This window comes from Pleurodeles waltl, chromosome 4_2, assembly GCF_031143425.1.
Source record: "Pleurodeles waltl isolate 20211129_DDA chromosome 4_2, aPleWal1.hap1.20221129, whole genome shotgun sequence".
NCBI lineage: Eukaryota > Metazoa > Chordata > Amphibia > Caudata > Salamandridae > Pleurodeles > Pleurodeles waltl.
In genome coordinates this window covers 1,027,558,409-1,027,574,984 of record NC_090443.1, presented here as the reverse complement: position 1 = coordinate 1,027,574,984, position 16,576 = coordinate 1,027,558,409, and positions in this window count along the sequence as shown.

Sequence of the window (16,576 nt, the reverse complement as noted above, 5' to 3'; positions counted from 1 at the left end):
TATATTTCTGCCAATCCTTCATTTTTGTATGGACAGGTATACTAAGCATATTCAATTCTCTAATCGTTGCTAAGCCCAAACAGCTAGTCTGTTGTACTGTTTCATTTAAAAAAATCATTTGGACGGGAATGAGACATGCTCTAAACAATGTTTCTCTACCCTGTGTCTGCCAATGTTTTGTTCCCCAAACACTTTTCAAATCAACATTTTTTGACCAATATTCATAACCTTCAATCGACAGTCGGGAAACAAACGAATCTGAGTATATGAATTTCGTATTAGTCAACAACATTTGCTTATCTTTATACGGAGTTAACTTAAAATAATATGACTTAGCATTCATTTGATAATGCCCCAAAAAATACGCAAATTTGTCAGAATATGTTTTAGAACTCCCTTGCGGGGAGTAGGGCAATGCTCCCATTGTGTATAGTCAAATATTGTTTTCGGACTACTTGCTTTATGTATAAAGTGGTGCCCATAATAATTATAACAAAACATGTCACCATAATTGTCTCTAAACTGGTAAACATCTTCATTCTCATAGACAGTATAATATTGTAACTCAGTCATCATGGAATCAACTGTCTTCACGTCCCAATCATCAGATACAATGCCTGGTATCACAATATCATTCATAGATAATTTAAGAACATATGGTATTTGAATTATCTCAGTGGGACCATATATATCAAACATTACTTTATCCCACACAATCCCATCCGGAATTGGTACTGCAGAAATGTTCACAAAGGACAAGTCTCTTCGAACCTTATGTGATGAAAAATGTGACTTCAACACCTCCTCCACCTGCTCAACCGCTGATCTCTCAGGAAGAAAATGACCATGTATCAACGGAAAAAAGGTAACGACAAACCCTACCCAGAGAAAAAATGTTATCATAGTCAACAAAAGCCACAGATAGTTCCAAGGAAAAACAAAATACGTATCTTCAAGCCAATAAATCAGCTTACGTGGACCTGGGTCAGGTGTTGAAGAGGCAAATGAGTCCGATAGACCATCGTTGTTGTTGGCAAAGTACCCAGAGGCCGTTCTCGTAAAAGGTGCCACTGTATTCAATGGAGGAGTTGGTGTTTCTCGCAGTGGTACACTGCAGATCACACCACCCGCAACATCAGCAGTCATAGTGACTTGATCAAATGTTTCCAAATTATTTGTCGTCAGTGGAACTAACGCAAGATCATCTTCCACCCTCCCCAAGCTCGGAGAGGCAACAGTGTTGGTATAAATAACTTGGAGCGGAACATCTTTCCCAGTAGTGAGAGGGATTCGGGAACTACTGGACGTTCCTCCTGGTTTGCTGTGCAGAATCGGCCACATGTTGTAACTTGACATTATCAATGGAAACAAAGCGATTTTCTTTGGCACCTGGCAACGGTGGTAAAATAACAGTTCTTGTTCCGTGTATCCCCAAGACAGGGACTGGTGCTCGATAAGAAGGGCCAAATTCTTTTTTCACTGCGACCTTTTCACGCACAAGATCCCCAACTCTGGGAATCCAGCCAGTAGGTGTTACTGGCACCTCCTTAATTCCTGTGGAGGCAGCACTTTTAGAAGAGTTATCCTCACAGAACTGTTGTAATTCCTGCAAAACAGTGACACAATCATTTATGTCAAAAGGCGTTTCCGCCGCCTCCACACCAGGACCATCTAGATCCGGAACAAACATTTGTGTTCCGAACAGGCACTCATATGAAGTACGACCCCCCAGGGACCTTCTAGGCAGGTTATTCAGTGCTCTCTGTACTCCATACAGGTGGGTTAGCCAACTATGACCCGTACCTAAGACTCTTGCCGTTAAGGATTGCTTTAAATCGTGATTTAAACGCTCCACAACAGAATTTCCCTCTGGATGAAATGGAGACGAGAACTGGAGCTGGACCCCCAACGAAGCCATGGTGTCCCTGAATGCCCTCGAGGCAAAAGCAGGGCCCTGGTCCGAATGGAACGCCGCAACTGCATATGTACTGACAAAGACACGCAAATCTTTAATAACAGTTAGAGCGTCAGCCGAGCGCTGTGGCCATACCCACACAAATCTGGAGCAAGAATCAACAGCGACTAGTATATATTTGTATGCACTTTCCGGTGTAAGTGGACCGCAATGATCCAAGTACACACATTGCAATGGTCTGTTTGATATTAAGAGGGACGTCTGCGGCGGGCGCTTAGCCGTTGAAACTTTAATTTGTTGACAGATGTCACAACAAAGGACATACTGCTTAGTCTCCTTATAGAGACCAGGCCACCAATAACGGGCCTGCAATAGCGAAATTGTGGCTGCCACGCCAGCATGTGCAGATGCCACCCCCTCATGCGCTCCATTAATCAATTGAGGTCTTACAACTTTATTGGGGATCTCGCGTACGCCTACGCCTGGAATTTTAACCTCAGCATTCAGCATACTTCTCATAAAGTATTGATATTTATTAGGAAATCCTTTAGGATAAGGCGTGCCATCAACCGTAGCTTTTATGGAAGCCAAAATCTCTGTGTCCGGTTTGGAACTCTATTGAGTAACTGCAGCCACAGTGGCAACTGCCACTGCCGACTTTGCGGCTTCATCAGCCAAAGTATTCCCAGCAACGTGTATTCCAACACGCTGGTGTCCAAGAGTATGTACAACATGGACTTTGGGTAGCGTCTCCTTCAGGTCTGCTACCTTCCCCCACAGTAGTCTGTGTTTTATGGTGTTGCCCTTTGAATCTCTGAACCCATCAATCGCCAGTAATGTAGGTATTCATTAAAAGACTGGACACAATAATATGAATCACAAACAATCAGTGTAAACTATGTCAGATCCGTATGTTCTAGTGCCATCAATAGAGCTTTCAGCTCAGCCAATTGTGCTGTACAGTCCCCTAATGTTTGTGTATAAGTATGTTGGGGGCAGAATTTCTCCCCCTCCATATGGCAGCTCACTACTGCACATGCAGCAGAATATTGGTGTTTCGTCCCCACCGCCGGTTGCGCAGAGTCATCGGTGTACATGACTACTTGATAGTGATCAATAGGCAACGTGTCAGCGGGAACTGGATATTCAATTTCATATTGCAAAACTTCCTGAGTCTGTAACTTAGGGTCAAAAATGTAATCTACATCAGTGGCTGTTAAAGACGTAGCCCATTGTATCCATCGTGGGTGCAGTGCTTTCGCATTAGGAACACTCGCTTTTGTAACAGCCTCTAGGGCCGGAATAGGGGAAACGACTATAATGCGTTTACCCTGGGCAAGAGTTTGTTCTTTAATAACAGCCATCTGTACAGCAGTGAGAATTTTCTCTGTTGGTGCGAATCGTTGTTCAGCAGCCGAATACAAGTGAGACTTGTATCCAATCGGGACTGTCTCACCTTCATTAAAGGTGACATACGTAAACCCAATGGCCCCAGCTATTACCCTGATGACCAAATGTGTCTTATTGTCCCGTGTATGTAAATGTTTTGCAGCTAGGAGATCTGCTTGCAACTCCCGAAGAGTATGTGTATGCGATATCGTCCAGAATTTGCTTGAAAAATCAGGGCGTAGTAATTCGTATAATGGTTTTATGCGTGTAGCATAATCAGGAATGTATGTTCTGCCAAAATGTAGAAAGACCAAGAATGATTGTAGTTTCTTAATCGTATTAGGTGGTTGCAATTGTGCACATTTTTCTAAAAATTGTGGCGCTAGGCTCTTACCTTCATTTGACAGCTCATATCCCAGGAATATGACGCTGAGGAAGGCAATTTTTTGATTTTTTAAAGTTAAATTTGTAGCCAATTTTGGCAAACCCAACAACAATGCGGGCTACCCGTCTTAAATGTTGTAGTAACTCGTCATCCGTGAGCTATATATCATCCACATATGACAATGCTTCAGGGTCCAACCCGTGTAAAATTTCAGTCACACGAGCCGCAAACAGTCCTGGGCTATTCTTATACCCCTGAGGCAAACAACAGAATTTTTTCTGGGAGCCTAACGCACTAAAGCTTGTAAGGTCCCTGCTTTCGGGTGCTATATTCTGGCAGAAGAAACCATTCAAGATGTCTAAAGTCGTTTTGTACTTTTTTCGCACAATGTTGTTCATTAGTGCCGCGCTATGTGAATTTTGTATAGCGTATGTACGTGTATGTCCGTTCAAGTGTCTGTAGTCCAAAACTATTCTATATGAATGGTCCGGTTTAGCTACAGGGAATAAGGGATTATTCATCGGCGAGACACAGGGTTCAATTACTCCCTGGTATTCTAATTGCGTAAGTATTTCTCTCACCGGTGCGCTCGCTTCATGTTTTATTGGATATTGCGGTTGTGGCTGAGGTTCACCTTTAATTGGAATTACATGATATGGAGAATCCCTATCCCACCCTACGTGATTTCTATATAAGGCAGGTGCTTGTGCCAGAGCCCATTTGATGCTATAGGACTCTGCGAGTTCTCCTGGAACAAGTGGTGAGAACGAAGGTTTAATAACCTCCTCCCCAACTGGGCAGGTGCGAACAAAGTCAGACGGCCTATCCTGTTCAGCCAGCAAAATGTCATATATCTTGACTACACGATCCCAAAAGATTGCGTTTATAGTGCGTTCAATGTCTCCTTCCAATTGTAAAGTCACTGTATATACCCTATCGGGTTCAGAGACACGCATATCTGCTGTTTCAACCTGTATGAAGTCATCAGTTGCTTTCACCTCCACCTCCAGATGCTCTAGAAGATTCCGGCGAACTATTGTGACCTCTGCCGCGCTGTCTAACAGTGCTAGTGCCCACGTCTTGTTCTTCAAGAGATCTCTCTTTCTGTGTGGCATGTCTAACTGAGACTGCCGCCACCTTTTTCTTTTTAAACTGTTGTTTTTGTTGTATCGGTTTCTCTTCCTTCTTGACAGAAACCTCTGAAGAGCGTTGTGATTCCTGTCTTGGTTTCACGTACTCTGTTCTCCGCTCTGACCGCCCACCTCTCTCATTTCTCTTTTCCGATGAGTCCTGGAAGGAACGAGATTTGCATGTATCAGTATATTGATATCTGTCAGGCGTTTTCAAGTTATCCCTATTTCTGAGATTATACCGAGTCTGCGGGGTCTCCGGTCAAGGAGATTCTCCCCTTTCTTTTTTAGGTGTCTGTTCTTTTTTCTCCCAGCGCTTTTTATTACCCTCAGGTTGATGTTTAGTATTTTCTTTACTAACTTTCCCTTGAAACTGTGGTTTCTGTGGTCTAGCCCCTAGGCTATCTCGACCGATACTGGAATATGTTTCCGCTATTATTTTAGGCAGTTCCCGCTCCTGATCTAGTTGCGGGACGTCACGAAGACGCATACGCACCGCTAGTGCAACTGCCTCCTCCTTAATATTACTTAGTATTATTGAAGAAACCGTGGCAAAATTGCCCATCAGTTGCATTCCCAAATCTAAGGCTGGGGCAGCCCCATATTCATCCTGAATCTGTTTAAGCACTGGTGTACCGTGTTCTGTTGTGTAGAGCGCGGCAAACACCGTGCCCCATGTATTACAATGTTCCACTGTGGGAACCATGCCAAATGGTAAACACATAGTTAATATTCTATGTTTGTCCTGAGGTCCCGTATGGGGAAATACCGCCTCCAGTGTATTAATCTTTTGCGCCAGCCAAAATGGAGTCTCCTCCCGTTTTGCTGGAACCTTACCCATGATAGAGTGTACAGTCGCCAGGTTTATACCTGGAACTACTGCATGTTGTTGTGCTGGAGCAGCACGCGCTGGGTTTGTATTTAGTGTCTGCATCACAAATTGTACTAAGCGTCTATACGTAGCCGTTAAGTCTGTATATAAACGACGAACTTCAGCCACTGGCATATTTGCAACCGCAGGATGTGGTGTATATGTGGCCAATAAAGACCAGGTCGGACCATCATTACTCAGTGGACCTAACCTTACTGGTAATATTGTATGTGGTAGGGCACCATCAAGCCAATTATTATGTTCTTGATAAGATAGCGGTATCTCTAAATATGCGTACGCCCTGTACTGGCCACGCGCGTTCGCAATCGTATATGTGTGAAATGTATTTGTATTCCCATCAACTGCTGGAAATGTGACCCAAGAGTAAAAAAGTTCTGTTCTATAGGCTGCATGGGCGGCCACCACGAACGTGACTGGACCCCCCGGTTCGTAAGACCATGTGCAGGCAAGTGCGCTGTGAGCAGTTGTCTCATATTAAGAGCTATTTGTATCACCTGGGGATTTGCCATTATAAAAACAGCGATGGTTTAGAGAAGGCACACCAAAAACGGGGTCTTTCCTTTTAAGGTTCAAGCTTGAACAACCATCCGCTATATCTAGGGTTACCTATATCGCAGTGGTGGAAGTCCTCAGTGCCATGGACGTCTCCGTTAAAGGAACTGAGGGATCATTATAATATATGAGACCGAGAGAGACTGGTGGACACGAAAATTAGAGCCAGACCAATCGTTGGCGGCGCCATGTCGCGTAGGCTCTCATTATCCTAATGAGACTACTGGACTTTTGGGTGGCAGGATCGTTCACAGTGTGGGGGACTAAGTCTAACCCACGGCGAAGGACCCTTGTCACCCCCAATCCGGTGTTGCTCCGGCTAACTAGCAGTGCCTCATCTCTCCCAGAGGGAAGAGATAATTGTGCAGCCGAGCGCATGACATCTTAGTGCTTCCCAGGGAAGTCGTGGTCACTCAGATCCCAACCAGTTCTCTCATACCCAGTGTGGTCTCATATACAAATGACAAAGGCAGTTTGAGTTTTAAAGATTGATTTAATAAAACAACTGCATTTTAGATAATAAGGCATGAGCCGCAATAACCAGAACCATACAACACAGTAGGATTGAAATAGTAACGAGGAGAGTGAAACATAGAAATAACGCTATCATAGTGCTACTAGATTATGTTCTCTCCTCTAAGTTCTATTTTGAGCACAGCATGTTAAGCTCTAAGCTTGCCTTTCAGGTTCCCCCGGGAGGACATCAACCCTCATACCTGAGCAAAGGCCTGTGATCTGGATCAGCATCTGCAACCGGGCAGTCAGCGTCTAGTTGTGGTTCCCTGGTCAGAATCTCCCTCTTACGTGCACCAGGACTAGGAAGTGTTTTTATAATTAACACGCCGGTATTCTAAGAAATGTCCCTACATAAGAGTGTGTACTTTCTACGAACCCTAAAGACTAAACTCCTACTACGTCTATCGGCAATGTACCAGACTGTATCCTTGACTGAAGCACAGAGCGAGCAAGAATGTATTGTTTGAGAGCTCCAGTGTGATAGAAGAAAATAAAACAAGACCGTGAAACTGGTTATTGAAAAATAACAGTGCAAGGCTGAATAAAATGCATCTAGAACAAAGTGCACAGAGGCCTAATGCTTTAAGCAAACGTGCAAAGGCTATATTAAAAATGGCTACACTACAACACCACGTCTGTGATTAATTTGTAAATTAAGGGGTGCCGGTACTCAAAGCCCTTCTCTTAAACACGAGGCTGCTGTAATTAAATCTGCCAGCACTGAATACCAAGGCAGCGTAATCCTGAAGCCATCTCGGGCCTTTTCAATCCATTTACGGCCCCCCCTGCCGCTTCAGCTCATCCTGCAACTTTCTCCCTTTATGACGCTTTTTAGTTTTTCCTTCTTCCGTCTTTCACATATGTGTCTTTTGCTCGCAGCAAATGCTTGAGGCATAAGAATAAGCCCCGGTCCTCACAAATAAGTGCTGGTGCTCAGCACCGGAAACAACAAGCACAAATTAAGCAGTGTCACCAACTGAAAAGTTGGTGGAAATGTGCGAATGTTTTGCAACTGCATTTCAGTTCCATAACATTTACACATAACATTCCATTTCTGTATTAGGAGGAGAATGCCCTCACACACCCCTTCCAAATACTGAATCACAAACCAAGTTACCGATTTGCAATTTGGGCTTTGTATATCCAAAAACATAATGTTTTGTACAGCTGACCACAAAATGCTTACCCTTAGACTGCTCTGCAATTCAATGTTCTTCCAATCAACACTTACCACAGTACAGCACAGAAACACTATCCAGTCTCATGGAAGAGTGATGCAGGAGAGGACGCCTCTGATCAGGTATGTTGGTAGCCTGCAGCTGACAGGTACAGGGCACTATGGCCCGTATTTATACTTTTTCAGCCCCGCATTTGTGTCATTTTTTGACGCAAAAGTGGCGCAAATGCACAAAATATAATATAATTATATTTTGTATGTTTGCGCTGAATTTGCGGCAAAAAATGACGCAACTGCGGCGCTAAAATAGTATAAATATGGGCCTATGGGTTTTGGGAGGTTCTACAAACGATGGAAAGGAAGATCTATGGGAGCAGGATGAATTGGTGAGTTCCATCTTTTCCCATGCAAATACCCAGGGGTTTTGATACAAAGCCTCATCTGCTATCATCTACTAATATTCACAGACAGAGATTTGCACCTTGAGGCAGGTGTAACAAAGAGAAATCTTTTCACTACTTATTTTTTCAACCTTGAATGAGTGCTGCATTGTGCAGTACACATACAAAGTTAGAAATAGATTTTGTACTGGAAGTGTCCTCTTCCAGTACCAAACCTGTGCTTTAGAGAACGCACAGACCCCTGCACTATAACACAAGGATGTCAGTCAGTCAAAGATACTTTATTCAGTTCAGCAGAGCCATAAATGCCACAAGCAAAAAGTAGTTATACACAAATCAATCAAAAATATAAACATTACTATCAATATAAATCATAAATACATTTGAGAATTCGGATGGCACTGAGGATAACATTTAACACAGCATAAATAGTCGCTTCACATCCCAAATCATGCAAATATGAGTATGTTAATAGACTGGACCTAATGCCTGAAGCCAGAAGCACAGGATGAAGAAAACTTCTCCTGGGTATGCTATATAAATTACAAAACAGAATAAAGTGCAGTGTGCTTTGAGGAGCTTCACCATCACATGTACACAGTGCATTCTTTAAACCTAGGCCCATATTTATACTTTTTTAGCCCCGCATTTGCGTAATTTTTTGGCGCAAACGTACAAAATCGAATTGTATTTTGTAAGTTTGCGTCAAAAAATGACGCAAATGCAGCGCTAAAAAAGTATAAATATGGGCCCAGGTGTCTTGGGTAGGGAATGCAACTAAAAAATGTACAGACCTCAAATGGAATCTGGACAATAAAAATCTGTGCTGCTCACAGGAAAGAATTGTAAGATACTGCATAGGATAGAGCAGCTGTGGCAACAGATTCTCAAATTTCCCTGATGACTTCCTGCTCAGATTCAATTCAGAAACATAGTGCCAATATAACTCCTTGGTTCTATCTTTTGCCATGGCTGGGAGAGATTTGGGAGCATGGAAATATTTTATCTAGGTGGGAATATAAAGCGCTAACATACCTAAACCAGGAATATCCATAGCCCGGGCCAATGACAGACAATCTGTAATCACATCTCTACAAAACTGAGCTTCAGGATTCAGCCATGCTCTGAGGATTTGTGTGCTAGCGAATGGCACAGAAAAGCACTGGGGAGAGAAAAAATGCACCATATCTTAGGCACATTTTTCCCCTCACCCTTTCACGCAAGGCAGAGCAGAAACTTTAATTGCTGCACTCGGTTGTGTGAAATAATAGTAAATCTGGGCCTTGATATATATTGTTATCAAATTTGCAAATATTTTCAATTTTTGTATATACAGAGTGGGCCATTAGCATCAAGGTCTGCTGGGGACTGACTGTGGGGGAGGGTGTTGGTGTAGGGATGAAGGGGGATGGGAGGTGGTGACGGGGAGCTGTAGAAACAATACTATGGCTCTTACTTATCTTTTAAACATTGATAGTAAGAGGCAAGTTTTAGGTTAAATGGAGACTGTTCCTGCCACAGGAACAGAAGGCCAGTATAGACGTTTTATCTTTGCTGGTATTGGAAACTTCTGGGATCGGCTGTGTGGTCCTGTGGTTAATGCAGAAGAGGCCACTGAAGAAGAGATTGTTGACTAGTGTGAATGGCCTTGTGGATAGGGCACCAGGATTTGGATTTGATGAATATCTGTAGTGTGCACCAGTGAATTTGCTTAAGAGTGGGGGTGATGTGACAGTATGTTTTTTGACCTGTAATGACAAGGCTTCTGTTTCTAGGGTGGCTTTAAGAGGGGCCAAAGGGGCGTCGAGGAGGCCAGTGAGGAGAGCATTTCGTCCTTTGATGTGGGATAAAAGGGCTTGTACTGTGAAGGAAGGGGCCGGTGCGTGGACCAAGAGTATAATCATGGGTAGTACCTGCAGCCTGATGCTTGGTAGTGTGTGATTTCTTAGTGAAGTGGAGTTTGGTTGAATGCTAGATGGGTCAAGATGGAAGACATAATGGGGGTCATTCCGACCCCGGCGGGCGGCGGGCACCGCCCGCCGGGCGGAGACCGCCAGAAGACCGCACCGCGGTCAAATGACTGCGGCGGTCATTCTGACTTTCCCGCTGGGCGGGCGGGCGACCGCCAAAAGGCCACCCGCCCGCCCAGCGGGAAAGCCCCAGTAACGATGAAGCCGTCTCAGAATGGAGCCGGCGGAGTTGCTGGTGTGCGACGGGTGCTAGGCAGACACTGAAAATCATTATGGGGCCCTGTTAGGGCCTGTGGCATGGGCAGCGCAGGGGCCCCCAGGGGCCCCACGACACCCGTTCCCGCCATCCTGTTCCTGGCGGTTTTTACCGCCAGGACCAGGATGGCAGGAAGGGGGTCGGAATCCCCATGGCGGTGCTGCGAGCAGCGCCGCCATGGAGGATTCTTTGGGGAAGGGGTAAACCGGCGGGAAACCGCCGGTTGCCCTTTTCTGACCGCGGCGTCAGAATTGCCCATGAAGCACCGCCAGCCTGTTGGCGGTGCTTCCGTGGCACTCTGCCCTGGCGGTTTTCAACCGCCAGGGTCAGAATGACCGCCAATGTCTCTTTGATGCAATAAAATACGGATCTGCTCTGGTTGATTCATCCAGGGACTAGGGCAGTGCTACCCTCCCATTAAATCTTAGGCATCCTGTCATCTTCGCCACTGTTAGTGGCAGGCAACCAACTGAAACAGGCAAGCTAATTCTATGAGCTGGTACGAGGCAGTGCTTAATTTGAGCCAGTGGTTTTTGGTGCTTGGCACTGGCACTTAATTGTCAACACAGGCACTTATGACAGTCTACCACATGGTTGTGCTGTTTGTCTAAGTTCGAGATGAACACAGCAACAGTAGTTTTATAATTCAGTATACAATAAACATGACTAATAATGACCTTTACCTGCCGCCCAAGCCATTCTTATAGTTTTGGGGGCAGGAATAGTCTGAATTGTCACACTTGTAGGATGTGATGGTTAGGAGTTGTGTTGGGTCTGTCACTGGTGGCTCAGGCAGGGACAACTGGTAGGGCAAACTGCAGTCAACCCTAACACTTATTGTATTACAAATTAAGCACTGGTACAAGGTCCATCTGTGCCTCACTACTCCAACACTAGAATGTTTGTTGAAACCAAAGACAATTCCCAAGTTCTGCTGTAGATTTAAGGGGGCTTTGACCTGGACAAAAGTTGAGGTATAAAGAGACCATCATCATCCATTTGAGGCGGTGGCCCCTCAGCGATGACCTCTTATATGTTGTCCTTGTTGTACCGGGACTATCTCCATCTGGGTCTAGCAAGCTGCAGAGTCTGCAATGGGACAAGGGGATCAATTGTGGAATCTGCCAGGCAGTGGTTCTACTCCCCCTGATGCATTCTGTCCATCCCTTGAATGCCATGCCTCGGCGCTCCCTTACCTTTAGTAGAAACCACAAGGAGAACAATTACCCCTGACACGCCCAACATATAAGTACAGGGCTGGAGTCCAACACTGCAGGGTGCTCAGAACCTCACAACACTTTTCATACTGGCTATAAGATTCTCTTTTAAAACATGCACCATATCTCCCCAACACGCTTTCATCGAATTAACCTTTGACACATATAATTAATCAATGCGGGCTCTACAACTACTCATGCTAAGAGCACACTCCTTGCCTCTAAATGCACACAACTCTGGAACTCTGTGAAGGTCTTGCAGGCACATCACATACACACAATACTAAACTCAAAACTACCTAACACCTACAAACCTACCTGTAGAGAAAAGCTTCACACAGGAAACAAGTATTCTCACTTTCAAGGTTGTAACCTTGGATCAAGCTCTGTCTGGAAGAGTCCTCCCACTGACTGGCTGAGGGTCAGGGATGTGGACACTCAGCCCATACCAAGCAAGCGGATGCTGGTCATCTGGGGTGGTCTCCCCCCACAACCACTTGGAGGGATGAAGAAGCACTTGTCTCTGTGGCAACATGCTGCTTCGTACTCCAGGAGGAAAGCTGGAAAAGGTTAGGCATGGTGGATCACCAGATAGAGCCACCAGCCAGGTGGATGGATGGGTCTAGGCACTGTGTAGCCCCCTACCTCTCTTGGCAGTCATGTGACTTGTGGGGATTGCATCCAGGTTTAAAGTCTTTTAAACCTAATCCCCTGTATGCTCCACGAAGAGTGAATGGGAAGGTTTTCATCCAAATGTATATTCTGCAGGCGCTGCGCTGGGTGGGGTGATATGATTGTTAGTAATGGGGTTTGTGGTTGGCTATGGTATGCATCCAAGCCAGGCAGAACCCGCCCACTCTAGTCAGGGTAAGTAAGTTACACACTAGACTAACAATGACATCAGTCATAGATACTGTGCACATTATGCCAAAAGAATCAGTATTCAGGATCCTGATAATGAAAGAATCCACAGAATAGGTACCATCAGATCAGCAGATACTTAGGCCATTAAACGCATCAGATTAGGAGTATGGTACATAAAGTGCAATTGCTGAAATAGTAATCGTTATCCTAATAATGCAAGAGGCAAAATAACAGTTTACAACATGCTACCAGGACAAGAAATGTTATACAAAGTACATATATCACTCAGTGTCCCCATCACACATGAAGCATGATAATTGTGCAAGCCATGAAAACCATGAGGCATTACTCGTTATCTAGACATAGTAGGAATTGTAGGCCAAAACACACTGGCAATCACACAATATCCACATAGAGGTTCCTAGGTTGCAGGAATACCTGTGACCCTACTTGGCGAGTTATGGGAGCTTTTATGAGCCCTGCTGAAATGAAGATATCTGTTGTCACAGTGTAGGCTGCAGGAGCTCCTGTGCGCCTACCCGTGGGGTTATGGTAGGGAGAAATGGGAAATGGGAGTGTAGTCCTGGCAGCGCTTGCACGCTGCATTTAGGGTCCTTCCTGGAGGTCTCACCTTGTGGTGTGTTCATTGGCCACATAGGAAGAGCAAATGCCCCACCCCCGGGGGAATAATAGAGGGGACGCCACTCGGTCCTACCATACAAAGATGTGAAAAGGGGCAGCTGCCTGCTGAAACACAGCTCAGTGCAGATGTGGGAGACCTCCCTATGGTGAACCTGCGTCTCTTTCCTCAGCACATCGGCAGGCAAGGGCGGTGTGGCGTCTCAATGCACTCAGGCTGGGGGGTGTAAGTGCGTCCGCCTCCTTGGGCCATCTGGCTCAATTCTGGTTGTGAGTGCAGCTCCAGCACCCACTCTTCCTCTCACAGTCCGCACTCGGTCTTGAGTCACACAGAGCGCAGGGCTGAGGGGGGGCTCAACGTTGGTCAGCCACACGCTGACGTGGCCAACAGAGGGAATTTTCCATACAATGTATTCCCCCAGCAGTGTAGCTGGGATAGCGCAAGACCTTCCCACCCAAGTTCACGCACAGGAAAAAGTGCTCACCATGCATGGTGCCTGGAAGCAGCACACAGCGCTCACCACACACTAGGACACTAGTAAGGCATAAATGAGGCACTCTCCATGCACAGGTTGCTGGGAGGAATCCAAGGAGCAGGAAACAGTGCTCCTCAAGCGCTGGGCTCCTTAGGGAGGCACTTGAGGGGCCCAAAGGGGCAGGCAGGCCAGCACACGAAGCAGGTAGACTCTATGGAAGTTCCTCCTGGTCGCCTAGAAGTGCCTTTGCCGAACAGAGTCAGGGAAAAGCTAGCAGCAGGGCAATAGGCAGAAAAGCAATTGGTGAGTCCTTTATGCCACCCAGAAAACAGCAGGCAGCAGGGCACCAGCAGAAGTGCAGTCCGGGTGAGTCCTTTCAGCAGCGCAGCAGTCCTTCTAATAGAGGTTCAGCCCAGTTCCAAAAGTGCTCTAAAACATGGGGACAGATCCCCTGTACATATACTCAAAACAGTGCTTAATTTGTGCTTGTTGTTTCCGGTGCTGAGCACCGGCACTTATTTTTGAGGGCCGGGGCTTATTGTTCTGCCTCAAGCATTTGCTGCGAGCAAAAGACAAATATGGGAAAGACGGATGAATGGAAAAACGAAAAAGCGTCACAAAGAGAGAAAGTAGAAAGCTGCAAGAGTGAGCTGAAGGGACAGGGAGTGGCTTTATATGGATTGAAGAGGCCCGAGATGGCTTCCGGATTACTCTGCCTGAGTATTCTGTGTTCACACATTTAATTGCAGCAACCGCATGTTTGAAGAGGGCTTTGGGCACTGGCACCTTTTTATTTACAAATTAGGCACTGACTCAAAAATGTCTTTGATGTAAGCAGTGACTTCAAAGGAACCCTTTCAAGTGTAACACAACCCCTTTCAACCCAGCTGTGTCTCCATACATCAGCAGGGAGTAAATCCTCCCTTCGTGTGAGGGCAGGACACAAACTATTGACATGCAAGGTGTGAGCGACCTCTCCCAGCCGAGGAATACTATCAGTATGCAAATGGATGCAGATTCCTTTCCTGTCACATCCAGCCTCTCCTGTGTTGTGGCTGTCTGGAAAGTATGCGCAAAGTGTAGCTGTCACTCTGCCCTAGATGTGGATTGGAGTCAGGCTACAAAACACTAGAGTTATAGGCACAAAGAAATGCCCATTTTCTAAAAGTGGCATTTCTAAAATAGTAATGTAAAATCCAACTACACCAGTAAGCAGGATTTCTCAATACAATTCCAAACATACTAAACATGCCAACTCTACTCCTTTCAGATCAGGAATTACCACTTAAAAGTTTATAAGGGAATTCCCAATGCTAACCTATGAGAGGAGGAGCCCACACAGCAGTGAAAAGAGAAATAGGCTGTTTGCCACTACTAAGACATGCAGCACACAAAAGTGCATGCCCTACCTTTTACATACACAGCACCCTGCCCATAGGGCTATTTAGGGTCAATCTTAGGGGAGATTTAGGTGTAGTAAAAAGGAAGTTTAAGCCTTGGCAAGTAGTTTGAAATGTCAAGTCAATGTGGTAGTAAACTGCGCACACAGACAATGCAGTGGCAGGACTGAGACAGGTTTGAAAGGCTACTTCTGGTGGTGGCGCAATTTGCGCTGGAGGCCCATGAGTAGCATTTAATATGCAGGCCCTGGGTATATGGTATATCTCTTTACAAGGGACTTATAGGTAAACTAAATATGTCAAACAGGAGTGTAGCCGGCTATCAGATATCCCAGCTCCTGGCGTCCCAGAATCGGGAACGGTGTCCCGATTCTACTGTGGAGATGACGCCGCGCCCAGATACTATGGCAACGGTGACGCCGGAAAACACCTAGGGAACCAGGATATCCGGGTTCCCGTCAGAATAGAAAAGGAAGACGGACTTTGCGCGCGGCGTGCAGAACAAGGAGGAAACGCCGATGGAGACAAAAGGAAAGCGGACGAAGGAACGAAAGACCTGAGAAGAAATGGGAACAGCGAGGATACCCTGGAGACAAACAGCCAACCTCGGGCCGGGAGGAGAGCCGAAGGACGCGAACTCCGCCACGTCCCAGGAGGGACGGGGCTAACAAAGGTACGGTCCTTCTTAAAGGACAAATTCTATCAGAAAGGGGAGAGTGATGGCGGGAGAGGGGAGGGGAGGGATAGTACAGGGAGACGGGAGGGGGAATCTGGGGAGGACAGGGAGAAGAAGGGCAGTACTAGGGTGAAAGAAGAGTCTGAAGAAATAAGACAACCTCTCTCTCTCTCTCTCTCTCTCTCTCTCTCTCTCTCTCTCTCTCTCTCTCTCTGTCTCTCTCTCTTGCTCTCTCTCTCTCTCTTGTACTATTAATAAGACTTCTACCTCTATACCATCCCGACTTACCCTTATCTCCATTCCTCTTATTTCCGGTGCGTCTGGGAGCCCGAGAAGAACATCTTCGCCAGTCAAGAGGGGATCTGGAAAAGAGAGAGTAGAGACATTCTATTATGAAGAGCACACCACCCATATATTCTTGAACAAATCACATATCCATAAAGAACTTTAAATAAAGTCACTGAATCTCACCCACCCAAGCATCCTAGTCCTTGTTATCGCCAAACCCACTGCCACAATGGTGTCAGAAGTGGGATTTTGAAAGGTGATAAAAGGACAAAGTTAGTAAGGGGACAGTGGGGGACAAACCCACTCTGGAGGACATGATACAGCAGCTAGCTGAAGGACAACGACACCTTCAGCTAGTATGGGAGGCCCTTCAGAGGGAGGCTAAGGAGGACCGAGAGGCACTACAGAGTGTGTTAATAAGCCAAGCCACCAT